This window comes from Mobula hypostoma, chromosome 1 (assembly GCF_963921235.1).
Source record: "Mobula hypostoma chromosome 1, sMobHyp1.1, whole genome shotgun sequence".
NCBI lineage: Eukaryota > Metazoa > Chordata > Chondrichthyes > Myliobatiformes > Myliobatidae > Mobula > Mobula hypostoma.
In genome coordinates this window covers 127,684,965-127,702,920 of record NC_086097.1, presented here as the reverse complement: position 1 = coordinate 127,702,920, position 17,956 = coordinate 127,684,965, and positions in this window count along the sequence as shown.

Here is a 17,956-nt window from a genome sequence, read left to right as displayed (position 1 = left end):
TTCTTAGCAACCAGGATGCTCGGCAGCCAGTGTGGATGGGGGAGATGAGCTTGCAAAGGTCAATTGATTGTGGCTGTCTCGTCATCCCGTGATATGTTACTGCTGACACCTTCTTCCAATTTTACACTAATACACCATGATTAGTTTTTATTTGTGTTTGGGTTCTGCAGTTTACTTGGCTAAAAAAAAAATTCAAGCAGGACTTGAGGGGAAATCTAAGTGAAAAGCATCCATGAGAAAAAGAGCTGAAATCATTGAAATGATCAGCCTGCTGACTATCTGGCTGTGTTGCCTCAGGCTGTAACACATTTCCATTGAGTTATTTTATGATCAGGCCAGTATGTTATTGAAATATTATCCCTTTAGACGAGCTCATTCTGGTAGAAGATGACAGATTCTCAGTACGATGATTTAGTCCACAGACTCAATACAAGACTAGAGCAAGCACAGTTTGAGTGATTTTGCCCAGCACCTCAGAATGGGAGCCCATAAGTTATAAAAGCATGTATTTTTTTTATTTCTTTTATTTAGAGATACAGCGCGAAATACACTGCTCAACAACTCCCTGTTTAACCCCAGCCTAATTACGGGACAATTTACAATGACCAATTAACTCACTCACCTGTACGTCTTTGGACTGTGGGAGGAACGTGGAGTACCCAGAGAAAAGCCACACTTTCTACGGGAAGGACGTACAAAATCCTTACAAGGATGCCAGAATTAAACTCTGAACTCCAACGCCCCAGGCTGGAATAGTGTCGCACCAACTGCTACACAACCCTGGCGCCTTATGGTAGCTTCCTTTAGCTTACAGTAGCAAATGTTAAAGAAATGCATGATAACAATCAACTTGTTATGCTATTTCATATTTTCCTCCATGATATTATCAGCATACTATGGGATCATCAGACTTTAGTAGGTTTGATAGAGTACAACAGGGAAGGCAAAGCTGAAAGCTCACTGAAGTTAGACCAGTGAATCTAACTTTTGAAGGACTTTGCAGCAAGTACACTGAGAGCAGGTTATCCGTGCCCTGTCACAGTGTTGTTTAAGGGAGCTCAATGTGCACAGGCTGGCTCCAACCTTTTCTCCAATGACAGTGTATTTGAAATATGAGGTGAGTCACTCAAACTTGGGATGAGATCACAGAATAACTGGTAATTGGTTTATTACCGTGGCATGGTAGTGTAGTGGCAGGCACTATGCTTTACACTGCCACCAATCACCGTTCTGGGTTCAACTCCCGTCACTGTCTGGAAGGAGTTTGTCCGTTCTGCCCTTGAGCATGAGGGTTTCCTCCAGGTGCTCTGGTGTCCTCCCACATTCCAGAGACAGGGTGAGTAAGCATGATGGCACTTGCCGTCTGCCCCCAGCCCAGTCCTCACTGAATGCTGCATTTCACTGTGTGCTTTCATGTTTCGATATATATGTGACAGATAGAGCTAACCTTTGATCCTTAACTCTTTCTGCACAGTGAAAAGCTTTGTTTTGCATGCTATCCCAACAGATTATTGTACAAAACAAAAACAAATAACGGGATGCAGAATATAGCGTTACCGTTACAGAGAAAGTGCAGTGCAGGTAGACAGATACAGCGCAGGCAGACAGATACAGTGCAGGTAGACAGATACAGTGCAGGCAGGTGGATACAGTGCAGAAAGACAGATACAGTGCAGGTAGACAGATACAGTGCAGGCAGACAGATACAGTGCAGGTAGACAGATACAATGTGGGCAGAGAGATACAGGGCAGGTGGACAGATACGGAGCAGGCAGACAGATACAGTGGAGACAGACAGATGCAGTGCAGGCAGACAGATACAGTGTAGGCAGACAGATACCATGCAGGTAGACAGATACAGTGCCGGTAGACAGATACGGTGCAGGTAGACAGATACAGTGCTGGTAGACAGATACAGTGCAGGTAGACAGATACAGTGCTGGTAGACAGATACGGTGTAGGTAGACAGATACAGTGCAGGCAGACAGATACAGTGCAGACAGACAGATACAGTGCAGGTAGACCAACACAGTGCATGCAGACAGTTACAGTGCAGGCAGACAGATACAGTGCTAGTAGGCAGATACAGTGCAGACAGACATATACAGTGCATGCAGACAGTTACAGTGCAAGCAGACAGATACAGTGCAGGTAGACAGATGCAGTGCATTCAGATGGATACAGTGCATGCAGACAGTTACAGTGCAGGCAGACAGATACAGTGCAGGTAGACAGATACAGTGCATACAGACAGATACAGTGCAATGGCCATTTAAGATAGATCAAGAGATCAAGAGTTCAGCCTTATTGTACAAGAGATCCATTCAGAAGCCTTTTAACAGCAAGGTGAAGTTTCCAAACAATACCAGGATACTTCTGGAAATTCGGCCAATCAAGATCCTTCTGCTAACAATCACAGAACAAAAAGCTTTTGGTTTCAGGCTCTGTAGCAGCAATTGGGCTGAATGGATGATCATTCAATGCCAGTTCTGGCATAATAAAAACCAACTGACCACCAAAGGAAATACACCACGATTCCACTGACTTTCACAAGAAATGTAATTATGCTATGAATTTCATAAAGTACTGAACTGTATCAGTATGTAAATTCCGGGCCCAAGAATTAAAGAGCTATTTCACGTTTACAGGAATATTCTTACTTGGCAATTAAAGTTTGCTGACTATAACCATCTAAATTTGCCATTCTCTCTTCCTCTATCTGTCTCCCTGTCTTTATCAGTATCTATCTTTACAATTATTTATAAGTATGTTTGTAATATCGATCTATCTAGCTTCTCTGTACCTAGATGTCTGTTGATTTGCCCATAGCCTTCCGTCTACATATCCAACCCTTATATTGGAAATGTTCCCTTTCAAACACAGGAACAGGAGCTGATTATTTAACCCCTCATTCTCCTTTTATTAAGACTAAGGCAGATCTATAAATCAGCTCCATTTACCAACCTCTGTACATATCCCTTACCTGACATCCTGACATGGATAGTGTAATGTATGGATCTATTTCTTTTAGAGCATTGATCCTTCCCTTAGCACTACGTATTGATCAGTTATCTGCGCACACGTATTGTTCTCTCTCTCTCCCTCTGCATGTGAATACACCAGTTGAAGCCATCTCCCGCATGCGTGCCTTTATTTAATATATTCGTGGTTGTGCACGGACACAACAAATTGGCGATGAGTACAAACCTGAATGTCAGAGATATCATGAACTGCACTGACCGTTACGGGACAAAACAACATGAGAAAGCCGAAGGACTCGTGAGTAATAGTGAAGGATGGGCAAATTTAACATGGTGATGCTTCAGTCAGGAAAGCTGATGAATTTGATAGCACAAATGAAGGCTGAGAGTCGTATATCGAGAGGGTGGAATTGTATTGTGACACGAACAATGTGGAGGAGCAAAAGAACACCCCTACGCTTCTTAGCTTAATGGGCCCAAGAACCTACAGTCTCTTACGCAACTTGGTAACTCCTGAGAAGCCAGCAAACAAGAACTTCAATGAAATTGCTGAAATTTTACAAAATCACCTGAGCCCAAAACCACAGGTAATAGATGAGAGATTTAGACTTTACAAAAGGAACCAGTCAAAAGATGAAAGTATTTCTGAATGCATTGTAGAACTGTGCAAACTTTCCCAGTACTGTGCCTTTAGAAATGGATTTTCTGATGCATTAAGGGATAGACTTGAATGTGGCATGCATAATCAAAGCACTCAAGCAAGGCTACTGGCAGAAAGAGACCTAACCTTAGAACGGGCATTGACCACTGCAATATTGTTAGAGACTGCAACAAAGGATGCAGCAGATCTACAGGAAAGAAGCTTAGAATATGAAATGCACAAAATGTCCCTGAATGGTGCAAAAAGCCAAAGACGTTATCGATGTGGCAAATCCTCCCATGATGCCACATTGGTTTGACGGTTGGTTCAAAGAATAAGTCTGCAGAAAATGTCACAGACAAGGTTATATCGAGAGAGTGTGCAAGGCAGACAAAAAGTATAACCAAGTGAAAAGTCTCAAAGACAAAACTAGGTAAATGCTTAAGGTTACCAAATGTAAAACAGAATCAGATAACACAGAGTCTGACAAAGGTAAACTGTCATGCCTAGAACTGCATAGTTTAACTGAAGCAGATCACAAAATCATCTTGGTCACAATAGATGTATCCAGTGTAAAACTGAAAATGGAGCAGATATAACTTTGTCCATAATTCCAGAGGCTGATGGCAACAGACTGTTTTCTAAGTTTCCATTTGAAAAGACCTCAGTGATGAAAAATGCCTACACTGGTGAAAAAGTGTCTCCCAAAAGCAAACTCAAAGCAACGGTGACATATGGAGGTCAAACACAACAGTCAGAGCTTTATGTACTGAAAAGTAAAGGGCCAGCACCTCTCAGACATGAATGGTTGAGAAAAATCCAAATAGCCTGGCACTCAATCAAAGCTCTCAGTGTGACATCAGCAGGCAATGCACCCCAAACGGTAGAACTAACCAGAGACTGGCAGAACTGCTTAATGCTAACCAGAAGGTGTTGGAGAAGGGAAAAGATAAACAGATCAAAGACTTGACCAAAAGCTGTTCGGATGCCAAAATGGTCAAAATGCACCCCCTCAGGCAGCGTTACACCCATGGCAGTGGCCATTTTCACCATGGCAACGTGTACATACTGACTTTGCTGGGCCACTCATGGACTCCAAGTTTCTGATTGCTGTGGATGCTCGTTCAAAGTAGCCAGAAGTTATAGCAATGAGGTCAACCACCTCAGCGAAGACTGTCTGTTCTCCGAGGACTATTTTCACCAGAAACAGCTTGCCAGAACAAATTGTGAGTGATAACGGGCCGTAATATACGTCAGAAGAATTTTGACTGTTCATGAAGAGAAATGGCATCAGATATTTCAAGTCAGCTCCTCACCACCCAGCAACGAATGGATTAGTTGAAAGATTTATTCACACCTGCAAGAAGTCTACTAAAGTGATGGACAAGGTGGTCATTCCTCTACAACACAAGGTGGACAACTTCCTTTTTGTGTATCAGAACTCTGTTCATGCGGCAGCAAATCAAACACCTGTAATGCTGTCCATGAACAGGAACCTGAGAACTCGCATAATCCTCCTGAAACCACACCCCCGGAAGGAAGTGCACAATAAACCATTCAGCCAGTTGACAAATGAAGCAGCAAGGAACTTTGAGATTGGACAGGAGGTCCTAGCGCGTGATTACTGATAGGGCAAGTGGACACTCGGTAGGATAGCTACAAGAACTGGACCAAAGATGGGTGTCGGAGATCAAACATGGAGATGTCACGTGGACCAGATACCGGATGTTCAACCGAAGAACACAGCTGAGTCGACTGCTTCCAACAAGAAGGACACATTACAGTCACCGAAGTTACCTCTCTGTGATGATGTCACTGACAGCAATCTGACACCAGGAACCAAGAATGTTGTCTTAGACAAGACACCAACCAAATCTGATGCCACTCCACAGGTCCAGAGGTACGATGAGAACATTGCCTTAGACAAAACCCCTGCCAAACCTGATGCCACTCCACAGGTCCAGAGGCACTATCCTGAAAGAAACAGAACATCACCCAAAAGACTGAATCTTTAGAACTGTGATGTTAGTTATAGACTGTTATCGTGAAAGTGTGTTCATTTGGAATATGGGTTTATGAAAGTGAAATTTAATGTTTGGTACATATACAGTTTTATGTTGCATTAATCTAAAGGGGGAGGAAGTGTAATGTATGGATCTATTCCTTTTAGAGCAATGATCCTCCCCTAGGCAGTACGTATTTATCTGTTATCTGTGCATGTGCTGTTGTCTAAGCATGCACATTGTTCTCTCTCTCGCTCTCATTGCAATGTAAACATAGCGGTTAAAACCATCTCGTGTGTGTGCCTTTATTTAATATATATGCAGTTGTGCACACACACAACCGATAGAATGAATTGAATGGCTGTTTCCTCAATTGTGAATTTTCTACGATTCTATATACTAATACCTATTTTGAGATTTTTGATTGGGTTAGTCAACAGCCCCAGATTTCTGCTAAATTTTCTTTGCAAGACAAGGTAAGAAATCTTTGACATTTGAAGTAAAATTTTGGAAAAAAAGGCATATGTATGTTATTTCAAAAGAGCTCTATAGAGCGATGGAAACATGCACCAATAGCTGAATCCTATAAAGATATAATTCAAAATCACCCTAAGGCACAGTAATGTATTATGTAAAGAATGAAACAGAGTTGTGGTTCGATTGCAGAGTAAAGAGATGAGTGCCCCCTAGGGTCTAATCATTGTGTGTCTCCCGCTCTCGGCAATCCTTCAGGAGATGTAGGGTGCAATTAACAAAACTCTTACCTTGCATTCATGACAGTTTCAAAGTTCTACTCCAGTGAAGAGGAGAAACAATTTGAAGAGAAGAACTTTGTCTATGTTATTAACTGAATCAAATTCAAAATGTAAACCTAAATCATGTGCTCTGAAAATTGATGTATCTTTTTTTTTTGGCCTCTTTTGGGTGAATTCCATTTGAAATGTTTCCGAAGGTACTGAGCAGTTATAAAGTGAAAACACCGCCTAATAGGAACCAGACTGTAAAACTCTGAGCATGACCCAGACACAAGGATCACATGTTTTCCATGCCAATCCAATGTTTATTGTTATCATTGCAATACACAAACAGGCTATCAATACATGAAAATCTACTTATTATGGCAATAGCACGGTAATTATAAGATGAGAACAAACATGGATTAACATAAGCCTAAATTAACATAAATTAAACATACTGTAACTTACACAGGTACAAAATCAACAACAATATAAACCTAATGGCTCTAGGGCAAGATTCACAGTACATTTTTTATTGAAGTATACAGTATACAACCCTGAGATTTGTCTTTCCACAGACAGCCACGAAACAAAAAAATCATGGAATCTGTTCAAAGAATAAACATCAAGACTGCCCACCACACGCAAAAGAAAAACGAATTGCGCAAATGGCGACAAAAATAAACAAGCAGACAACACAGAATATAGAACACAAAAAGGAAATATTTCAGGCATATTCAATTCAGCTCAGTGTTCATTATCTACAGGTTGCCCTGATTCAAAATCACCAAAATAGCAACAAAAAAAAGGAGTTACGTGGAACAAGAAACGCATCATAACGTGAACCAGAGAGTCCAGTCCACAAGCTGCATCAGTTAAACCTTGCCCAAGACCCAGGATTCTGGTACCGTCCTCTGACAACATCGAGGGAGAGAGACACAGGGATCTTCCTTCAGGAACAGCAAGAGAGAGACCGTCACACAGACACTTTCCTCCAGCAGCATCAAGGGAGAGAGGCACTGTTTGAACACAGGGATCTTCCTTCAGGAACAGAGAGAGAGAGAGACCATCACACAGACACCTTCCTCCAGCAGCAGTGTACGAGAGGCTGCTAGATGGCACTGCACACCCACTCACCTTCCGCACTTGCCTCAATGATTTCAATCTTCCTCGGCACCTTAATCAGGGAGATTGGCGAGAAATGGAGTGGATCATGGGCTCGCATCCCTTCTCCAGGCTTCTTAGCCTCGAGGCCGCATGCCTTGCTTGAACACTCTCGGAGACAGCAAAGTACCAGATCGCTTAATCGGCCTGAAAAACACACCACCAAAATGCCGATCATAGGCTCTAACAGTAGCAGAACAACATTTGAAACAAAAAGAAGTGAAAGAAGTACTTTCACAAACCGTCTGGAGAATGGCACCCTTGGAAGATCCAGAGAGAGAGAAAATGTATATAGTCTGAGGTAGTGTTAAAGTTTTTCAAGTGAGTCCAATAACCTGGTGCCAGTGGGGAAGAAGCCTTCAGGTGAACATGTAGACATTTGCAGAGAAGCAACTGAAAATACTTTGCACGGGCATTGCTATTAATAAAGAACAAAGGATTGTATGCAGTCATCCGAGATCATCGGGCCCTCACCTGGATGAAGTATTGTGCTCAAACAATATGACATGGCATGGCTCACTTCCATTTTGGATGCTTTATGAGATTATGCACTCAGACTGACTAAACCCACTGCATAGAGTCAGCACTCTTCGATTTCTAGTTGGGTTGCTCGGTTTTGGTAAGTCCATTAACCCAGTTAACTACACGACATCATCATCATCATTAAGTGGCGTGTCGTATGATGTAGGTGATCATGGTCTTTGACCGTGATTGTTCCAGGCAAATTTTTCTACAAGTGGCTTGCTGTTGCCTTCTTCTGGGCAGTGTCTTTACAAGACAGGTGACCCCAGCCATTGTCAATACTCTTCAAAGGTTGTCTGCCTGGCATCAGTAGTCGCATGATCAAGTCTTGTGATATGCACCAGCGGCTCATATGACCTTCTACCTCCTGCTCCCATGGCTTCACATGACCCTGATCTGGGGGTGGGGGGATGGCTAAGAAGGTGCTACACCTTGCCCAAGGCTGATCTGCAGGATAGCGGACAGAAGGAGCACCATACGCCTCCTTTGGCAGAGACGTATCTCCACCCCACCACACAATGAACACACACCATGGATAATCCAGTAGCTGGCTCAAACATGATCAAGGCTTCACGATCTCTCGGTCCAGCCTGCATTTTTCTCAGTTTCTCCAATGCAAGTAATCAGGTAGCTCTTTCTATCCACTTCTCCATCAGGAGTTAATGCCTGTTAAGCATGGCTTAAATCCTAATGAACCGTATTGTTACGGTAATGCATAGATAAATCCAATAGATTTGAATTCTGAAATGCAGCTGTAAGCCAAGAAGTATTTTTGGCCATTTCCCTTTGCTGTTTTCAGAGAATAAACATTCAAGTGTGTTTGTGTTTTATCCCTGATTTCCTGCTGCTGAAACCATGCTTTCTGTAAAGTTAGCTTCAGTTAAATGCATGATTGTGTCACCTTTAGTTGCACGCTCATTGTTGTAATGCAATGAACTTAATTCATGAGCAACAAAAGCACATTACAAGCAAACTGCAAACAAAATCCTAAACTATGTTTTTTGGACAAGGCACGGGCATTGCGCATTAGCCCACAGAGTGCAAACAAATGATCAAATGAACAGCCAAGAACTTCAAAGCACAGAAATACAAAAGGCTACAGGGAGTAGAAGACTCAGGGAGCACCCTCGTGGGCACATCCCTCCTCATCATCAAGGGCATCTACCACAGGTGATGTCTCAGGAAGGCAGCATCTACCATCTGGGCTATGCAATCTTCCCAATGCTGACACCAGGCAAGAGATAGAGGAGTCTGAAGATCTCTCTGTTAAGCTCCTTCCCCACTACCATAAGGTTCTTGAACCAACATGACACTGACTTGAATTACATTTCCCTCAACTTGCATTGATATCATTATACTCACTTTTATTATTTGGCACATGGCCAAGTGGTTAAGGCGTTCGTCTAGTGATTTGAAGGTCGCTAGTTCGAGACTTGGCTGAGGCAGCATATGTGTCCTTGAGCAAGGCACTTAACCACACATTGCTCTGCGATGACACTGGTGCCAGGCTGTATGGGTCCTAATGCCCTTCCCTGGGACAACATTGGTGGCATGGAGAGGGGAGACTTGCAGCATGGCAACTGCTGGTCTTCCATACAACCTTGCCCAGGACTGCATCCTGGAAACCTTCCAAGGCGTAAATCCATGGTCTCATGAGACTAACGGATGCCTATATAAGTTACGTATAATTTATGTTAATTTATATTAATTTATGTAATTTATGTTTGTCATGGTTGTGATATACTGCGCTGCTGCTGCAAGTAGCTAACGTTCGTGGCATTAATGTCTTGGGAGTGCATACCCAGACAAAGAGCTTGAACTTGAACCTGAAGGAAGTAAAAAAGACCTGACATTTCCACGGCACATTTTACAAACTCAGGACAACCCATCGTAGTTACCAAACAATCACATTCTGGTGGAGTGGTGCCCCTTCTGTGCATCCATTCCTCTCTCAAATGAGTGGAAGTTATGTGCCACTGGCACCCAAAGGTGTCACTCCAGCTAACTTAGCAAGGGTTTACTTCCCAAGCAATAACACTGATAAAACAAATTTGCTTCTTGTGGGAGCTTGCTGTGCATATATTCTACTCCAAACATTGCATCGGGTGTTCCATAAAGCTGCGGTCATTGGCTGCGGACTGAGGCATTTTGCAGTGGTGAAAGATGCTATATGAATGCAAAGATGATGAACTGCATCAGTGTCACCAGCACAAATGTGGTTCAACCCTCATAGATCAGTAGCCCAAAGAGATTTAGTAACTAAGCTTGTGTGTGAAGACTAGATACCTCAAGAGGAATATCTTCAAAAGGGGCACAGCTTGTGGGTGAGGCACTTCTGTTGTGCCTTCCGGAAAATTCTGTTTTCCTACTGTCAAAGTCAAGTTTATTGTCACATGCACAAGTGCATACGTGCAGCAACATCCCAGGCACAGAGCATCTGATGCATAATATTGACAAGAAAAATATAACTTTAACATCAATTATACAAGAAAGAAAACAGTTCAGGAAAAAATGTTATTGTTGTGCAAAGTGGTCATGGTGTTTCTATACTGAGGTCATGATTAGAGTTGTGCAGTTACCAATGAAAACCAAAACATATTAATCAGTTCCATTGCTTCCTACTATTAAGATCCACAGTATAATGAGCAAACAGGTTAAAAGTGTGGACTTAAATGCTTTCTTAATTCAATAAAAATAATTGGTTCATTTGGGGATAAATCAGTAAGCTAAATATTTGAAAGACTGTGCAGTGGAAAGTGCAATTGTTTGGACAGATTACATTATCACAGCATCATAAATAGGGATTGCCAAAATTGGATGAGACACAAGTGCTAATGTTGGATTGGCATATTTCTTTTAAAGTAATCTCAGGTTTTTTTTCTGTTCCTTCATGATTTTATTGACCAGAACTTTGGACTCTTGCAAAATGTCAACTGCCACTGGGTTATTTCTTCAGCAGTTTGAATGGGACATGACTGCACAAGTGCATGGAGGTCGGCCAGTGAGAACAGCGGGAAGAGTTTAAAAAGAAGACAGATTTACAGAGCGGGCACCGGAGGAGCGGGAGACAGAGTAGGAAGGCTTTGGCTCAACGGGGCTTCGGTGATAAAGGGTCGAGGCCAGGTAGGTTATCTGTTTAAAATAAAGGCAGAGAGTATGTGTGTGAGGCTGGTTTTCTGTGCTCAGTGTCAGATGTGGGAGGTCCTAGAGACTCCCGGCCTCCCGGCCGACCACATCTGCACCAGATGCATCGAGCTGCAGCTCCTTAGAGTCTGCGTTAGGGAACAGGCGCTGCAGCTCGATGACCTTTGTCTGGTCAGGGAGAGTGAGGAGGTGATAGAAAGGAGTTATAAGCAAGTAGTCACTCTGGGGCCTCGGGAGACAGATAAGTGGGTAACAGTCAGGAGAGGGAAGGGCAAGAAGCAGGTACTAGAGAGTATCCCAGTGGCTGTCCCCCTTAACAATAAGTGTACCTGCTTGAGTACTGTTGCGGGGGGACAGCCTACCTGGGGGAAGCAACAGTGATTGCCCCTCTGGCACAGAGTCTGGTCCTGTGGCTCAGAAGGGTAGGGAAAGGAAGAGGATGGCAGCAGTGATAGGGGACTCTATAGTTAGCGGGTCAGACAGGCGATTCTGTGGATGCAGGAAAGAAACACGGATGGTAGTTTGCCTCCCAGGTGCCAGGGTCCGGGATGTTTCTGATCGCGTCCATGATATCTTGAAGTGGGAAGGAGAACAGCCTGAGGTCGTGGTAAATATTGGTACCAACGACATAGGTAGGAAAAGGGAAGAGGTCCTGAAAACAGACTACAGGGAGTTAGGAATGAAGTTGAGAAGCAGGACCTCAAAGGTAGTAATCTCAGGATTACTGCCTGTGCCATGTGACGGTGAGTGTAGGAATAGAATGAGGTGGAGGATAAATGTGTGGCTGAGGGATTGGAGCAGGGGGCAAGGATTCAGATTTCAGGATCATTGGGACCTCTTCTGGGGCAGGTGTAACCTGTACAAAAAGGACGGGTTGCACTTGAATCCGAGGGGGAAGGTTTGCTAAGGCTATTGAGGAGAGCTTATACTAGAATTGCTGGGAGGTAGGAACCGAGCTGAAGTGACAGAGAAAAAGGAGGTTTGCTCACAAATAGAGAAAGTTTGGAGACAGTGCGAAAGGGAGGATAGGCAGGTGATAGAGAAGGGACGCGCTCAGTCGGATGGTTTGAGATGTGTCTATTTTAATGCGAGGAGTATCATGAATAAAGCAGATGAGCTTAGAGCGTGGATCAGCACCTGGTGCTATGATGTTGTGGCCATTACAGAGACCTGGATGGTGCAGGGGCAGGAATAGCTACTTCAAGGGCCAGGCTTTAGATATTTCAGAAAGGACAGGGAGGGAGGAAAAAGATGTGGGGGTGTGGCACTGTTGATCAGAGATAGTGTCACGGCTGCAGAAAAGGAGGATATCATGGAGGGGTTGTCTACAGAGTCTCTGTGGGTGGAAGTTAGGAATAGGAAGGGGTCAATAGCTCTACTGGATATTTTTTATAGACCGCCCAATAGTAGCAGGGACATCGAGGACCATATAGGGAGACAGATTCTGGAAAGGAGTAATAATAAGAGGGTTGTTGTGGTGGGAGATTTTAATTTTCCAAATATTGATTGGCATCTCCCTAGAGTGAGGGGTTTAGATGGGATGGAGTTTGTTAGGTGTGTTCAGGAAGGTTTCTTGACACAATATGTAGATAAGCCTACAAGAAAAGAGACTGTACTTGACCTGGTATTGGGAAATGAACCTGGTCAGGTGTCAGGTCTCTCAGTGGGAGAGCGTCTTGGAGATAGTGATCACAATTCTATCTCCTTTACCATAGCATTGGAGAGGGATAGGATCAGAGAAGTTAGGAAAACATTTAATTGGAGTAAGGGGAACGATGAGACTATCAGGCAGGAACTTGGAGGCATAAATTGGAAACAGATGTTCTCAGGGAAACGTACGGAAGAAATGTGTCAAATGTTCAGGGAATATTTGCGTGGGGTTCTGCGTAGGTACATTCCAATGAGACATGGAAAGGATGGTAGGGTACAAGATCCGTGGTGTACAAAGGCTGTTGTAAGTCTAGTCAAGAAGAAAAGAAAAGCTTACGAAAGGTTCGAAAAACTAGGTAATGATATGAATCTGGTAGATTAAAAGGCTAACAGGAAGGAGCTGAAGAATGAAATGAGAATCTCCTATAATAACACATTTGATTGATCTATGGAATAAGATAAATGTTGATAATGAAACACAGAAATCTCTATTAGCAAGGAGACCTTTGTTCCAAAACAAACTTATTCCTTTTACAATGGATAATCAACTTTTATATAATTGGTACCAAAAAGGGATTAAATTTATAGGAGATTGTTATGAACGAGGTATATTGATGTCATTTGAACAATTAAAGGATAAATATAAAATATCAAATAATACTTTTTTTTGTTACCTTCAATTAAGGGCTTACTTAAAAGGTAAGCTGGGTCAAACAATGTTTTTGCCAAAACCTAATGAAATTGAAATTTTAATTCAAAAAGGGAAAATTAAAAAATTTATTTCTTGTATGTATAATTTGATTCAAGAACAGACAATTAAACAAGGAACCTATAAGTCAAAGCAAAAATGGGAAATAGATCTGAATATTAATATTGAGGAAACAAATTGATCAAGACTCTGTCTTAACAGTATGACAAATACAATAAATGTTCGACTTAGATTAGCACAATATAATTTTTTACACCAATTATATATTACACCACAAAAAAGAAATAGATTAAATTCAAATCTATCCGATAAATGCTTTCGGTGTAATCAAGAAATTGGTACATTTTTATATTCTACTTGGTCTTGTTTTAAAATTCAACCCTTTTGGATAAATTTAAGAGTCTTATTGGAACAAATTACTGGAACTCAACTTCCACATAACCCTGTATTATTTCTATTAGGTGATATTGAAGGGATAAAGCCGAAACTTAAATTGAATAAATATCAGAAAGAATTTATAAAATTTGCATTGGCAGTAGCCAAGAAGACTATAGCAGTTATTTGGAAATCTGATTCGTGTTTAAGTATGGATCGTTGGAATAATGAAATGGCTAGTTCTATTCCACTCAAAAAAATTACTTATAATTTAAGAGATAAATATGTAACATTTTTGAATATTTGGCGCCCTTATTTACAAAAGATAGGATGGCATATTTAAGTGCTCCGGTAAAGATCTTGGTCCCTTGGGGAAAGTAACGAATAATTATACCAAATTTATACTGAATCCCATGGAGCATGTGGAAACCTTCCAATACCCAGGCGGCCCTTTTTTCTTTCTCTTCTTTCTTTTTAGGTAGGACTATATATGGGGGGGGGAGGGTAGATTTTATCTTTTCATGTATTCTTTTTGAAAACTCAATAAAAATTATATTATAAAAAAAAAGAATGAAATGAGGAGAGCCAGAAGGGGCCATGAGAAGGCCTTGGCGGACAGGATTAAAGAAAACCCCAAAGCATTCTACAAGTATGTGAAGAGCAAGAGGATAAGATGTGAGAGAATAGGACCAATCAAATGTGACAATGGAAAAGTGTGTATGGAACCGGAAGAAATAACGGAAGTACTTAATCAATACTTTGCTTTAGTATTCACTGCGGAAAAGGATCTTGGTGATTGAAGGGCTGACTTGCAGTGGACTGAAAAGCTTGAGAATGTAGATATTAATAAAGAGGATGTTCTGGAGCTTTTGGAAAGCATCAAGTTAGATGAGTTACTGGGACCAGACGGGATGTACCTCAGGCTACTGTGGGAAGCGAGGGAGGAGATTGCTGAGCCTCTGGCAATGATCTTTGCATCATCAATGCGTACGGGAGAGGTTCTGGAGGATTGAAGAGTTGCGGATGTTGTTCCCTTATTCAAGAAAGGGAGTAGGGATAGCCCAGGAAATTATAGGCCCGTGAGTCTTACTTCAGTGGTTGATAAGTTGATGGAGAAGATCCTGAGAGGCAGAACTTATGAACATTTGGAGAGGCATAATATGATTAGGAATAGTCAGCATGGTTGCGTCAAAGGTAAGTCATGCCTTACGAGCCTGATTGAATTTTTTGAGAATGTGACTAAGCACGTTGATGAAGGTAGAACCGTAGTTGTAGTGTATATGGATTTTAGCAAGGCATTTGATAAGGTACCCCATGCAAGACTTATTGAGAAAGTAAGGAGGCATGGGATCCAAGGGGACATTGCTTTGTGGATCCAGAACTGGCTTGCCCACAGAAGGCAAAGAGTGGTTGTAGACGGGTCATGTTCTGCATGGAGGCCGGTGACCAGTGGTGTGCCTCAGGGAACTGTTCTGGGACCCCTACTCTTTGTGATTTTTATAAATGACCTGGATGAAGAAGTGGAGGGATGGTGAGGAAGTGGAGGGATGGGTTAGTAAACTTACTGATGAGACAAAAGTCGGGGGTGTTGTGGATAGTGTGGAGGGCAGTCAGAGGTAACAGCAGGACATTGATAGAATGCAAAACTGGGCTGAGAAGTGGCAGATGGATTTCAACCCAGATAAGTGTGAGGTGGTTCATTTTGGTAGGTCAAATATGATGGCAGAATATAGTATTAATGGTAAGACTCTTGGCAGTGTGGAGGATCAGAGGGATCTTGGGGTCCGAGTCCATAGGACACTCAAAGCTGCTGCGCAAGTTGACTCTGTGGTTCATCAATCGTGGGATTGAGTTTAAGAGCCAAGAGGTAATGTTGCAGCTATATAGGAACCTTAGAGTACTGTGCTCAGTTCTGGTCGCCTCACTATAGGAAGGATGTGGAAACCATAGAAAGGGTGCAGAGGAGGTTTACAAGGATGTTGCCTGGATTGGGGAGCATGCCTTATGAGAATAGGTTAAGTGAACTCGGACTTTTTTCCTTGGAGCGACGGCGGAGGATGAGAGGTGACTTGATAGAGATGTACAAGATAATGAGGGGCATTGATCGTGTGGATAGTCAGAGGCTTTTCCCCAGGGCTGAAATGGCTAACAAGAAAGGGCATAGTTTTAAGGTGCCTAGAAGTAGGTATAGAGGAGATGTCAGGGGTAAGTTTTTTTACGCAGAGAGTGGTGAGTGCGTGGAATAGGCTGCCGACGGTGGTGGTGGAGGCAGATACGATAGGGTCTTTTATGGAGCTTAGAAAAACAGAAGGCTATGGGTAAAGCCTATGTAGTTCTAAGGTAGGGACATGTTCAGCACAGCTTTGTGGGCCGAAGGGCCTGTATTGTGCTGTATGTTTTCTATGTTTTCTACGCCACACCGCGCAATCGGCTAATTCAAGGAAATGTCTTTATTCTATCCTGTCTGGTGTATGAATGCACAAAACCATCATGGAAAATGGAAAACAATACAAAAGGAAAATACCCTGTAAAAGCTAGTTATCTGAACCATGTTATTCTCTTGTACTTAATGCACTATCCATACTATTAAGCAATTGCATTATTTTAAGTTACCTGATTATTATCTGAAAAGAGTCAGACATACAGTTGATTCACACTAACCATCAACTATCCATCAACATTTTATTCCCTTACAAAGGGTGTCATCCTGAAACATTGACTGTTTATTCCTCTCATAGATGCTGCCAGACCTGCTGAGTTGTTCAAGCATTTTGTATGTGTTACCATGGACATCCAGCTTCTGCAGAATCTCCTTTGTTCAACATTAATCCCTTTTACTAATTTATTCTCCCCACCGACCAGCCAGAGGAAGTTTATGCCAATTAACCCACCAACCTGCAAATAGTTGGGATATGGGAAAAAACCAGATCACCCAAAGGAAATCCACATGATCATGGAAAGAACATGCAAACTCGACACACACAAGTCAAGATCTCTGGCACTGTGAGACTGCAGTTCTACAAGTTACACCTCTGTGCTGTTCCATTTCCAGACAAAATAATTGTATGGACATTGTAACAATCAACATGGATTATTAGTGTCAAAATGTTACCATTAGCATTAGAGCAAAAAGGTTGCAATTTATTTTAAATTATTTAATATTCATTCTGCAAAGGATTTACAATGTCTAATTAAGCACTGTGTTTATAGTGTACATCCCAATCATCAAACAAAGTAATGAGCTTCACTTCATGTTTATACAACAGGAATAATTTCCACTCAGAGATTATATTAATAAATGGTTTGATTCGTTTACATTAAACTTAATTTTACTATTGTTCCAAGTGCTTACTTCCTATTTTCAAAAGGTATGATCTCCCGATGGATGTCCATTTCAATCAGACTTCCCATTCTCATTCTGACATGTCTGTCCATGGCTTCTTCTACTGCCACAACAAGGCCAGACTCAGATTGGAGGAGCAACCTACCTCATATTCCATCTGGGAACAGTATTAAGCACACTCATTATAACACAGGCCCTTCAATCCATGCCCGCCCATCAACCCCCGATTTAACCCGAACCTAGTCACAGGACAATTTACAGTGACCAATTAACTTACCAACTGGTACCTCTTTGGACTGTAGGAGGAAACTGGAGCACCTCAAAAAAACTCACGTGGTCATGGCGAGAAAGTACCAACTCCTTGCAGACAGCGGTGAGAATTGAACTCGGGTTGCTGGTAGTGGAAAGCATTGTGCTAACCACTACGATACCCTATGCAACCTAAACCTAACCTCAAGTCAAGACAAGTCACTTTTATTATCATTTCAAACATAACTGCTGGTACAGTACACAGTAAAAATGAATCAACAATCCTCCAGGACCATGGTGCTACCTGAAACAACACAAAACTACACTACACTACGTGAAGCAACACAAAACTACACTGGACTTCAGGCCTACACGAGACTACATAAAGTGAACGAAACAGTGCAGGGCAGTACAATAATTAATAAACAAGTCAATAGGC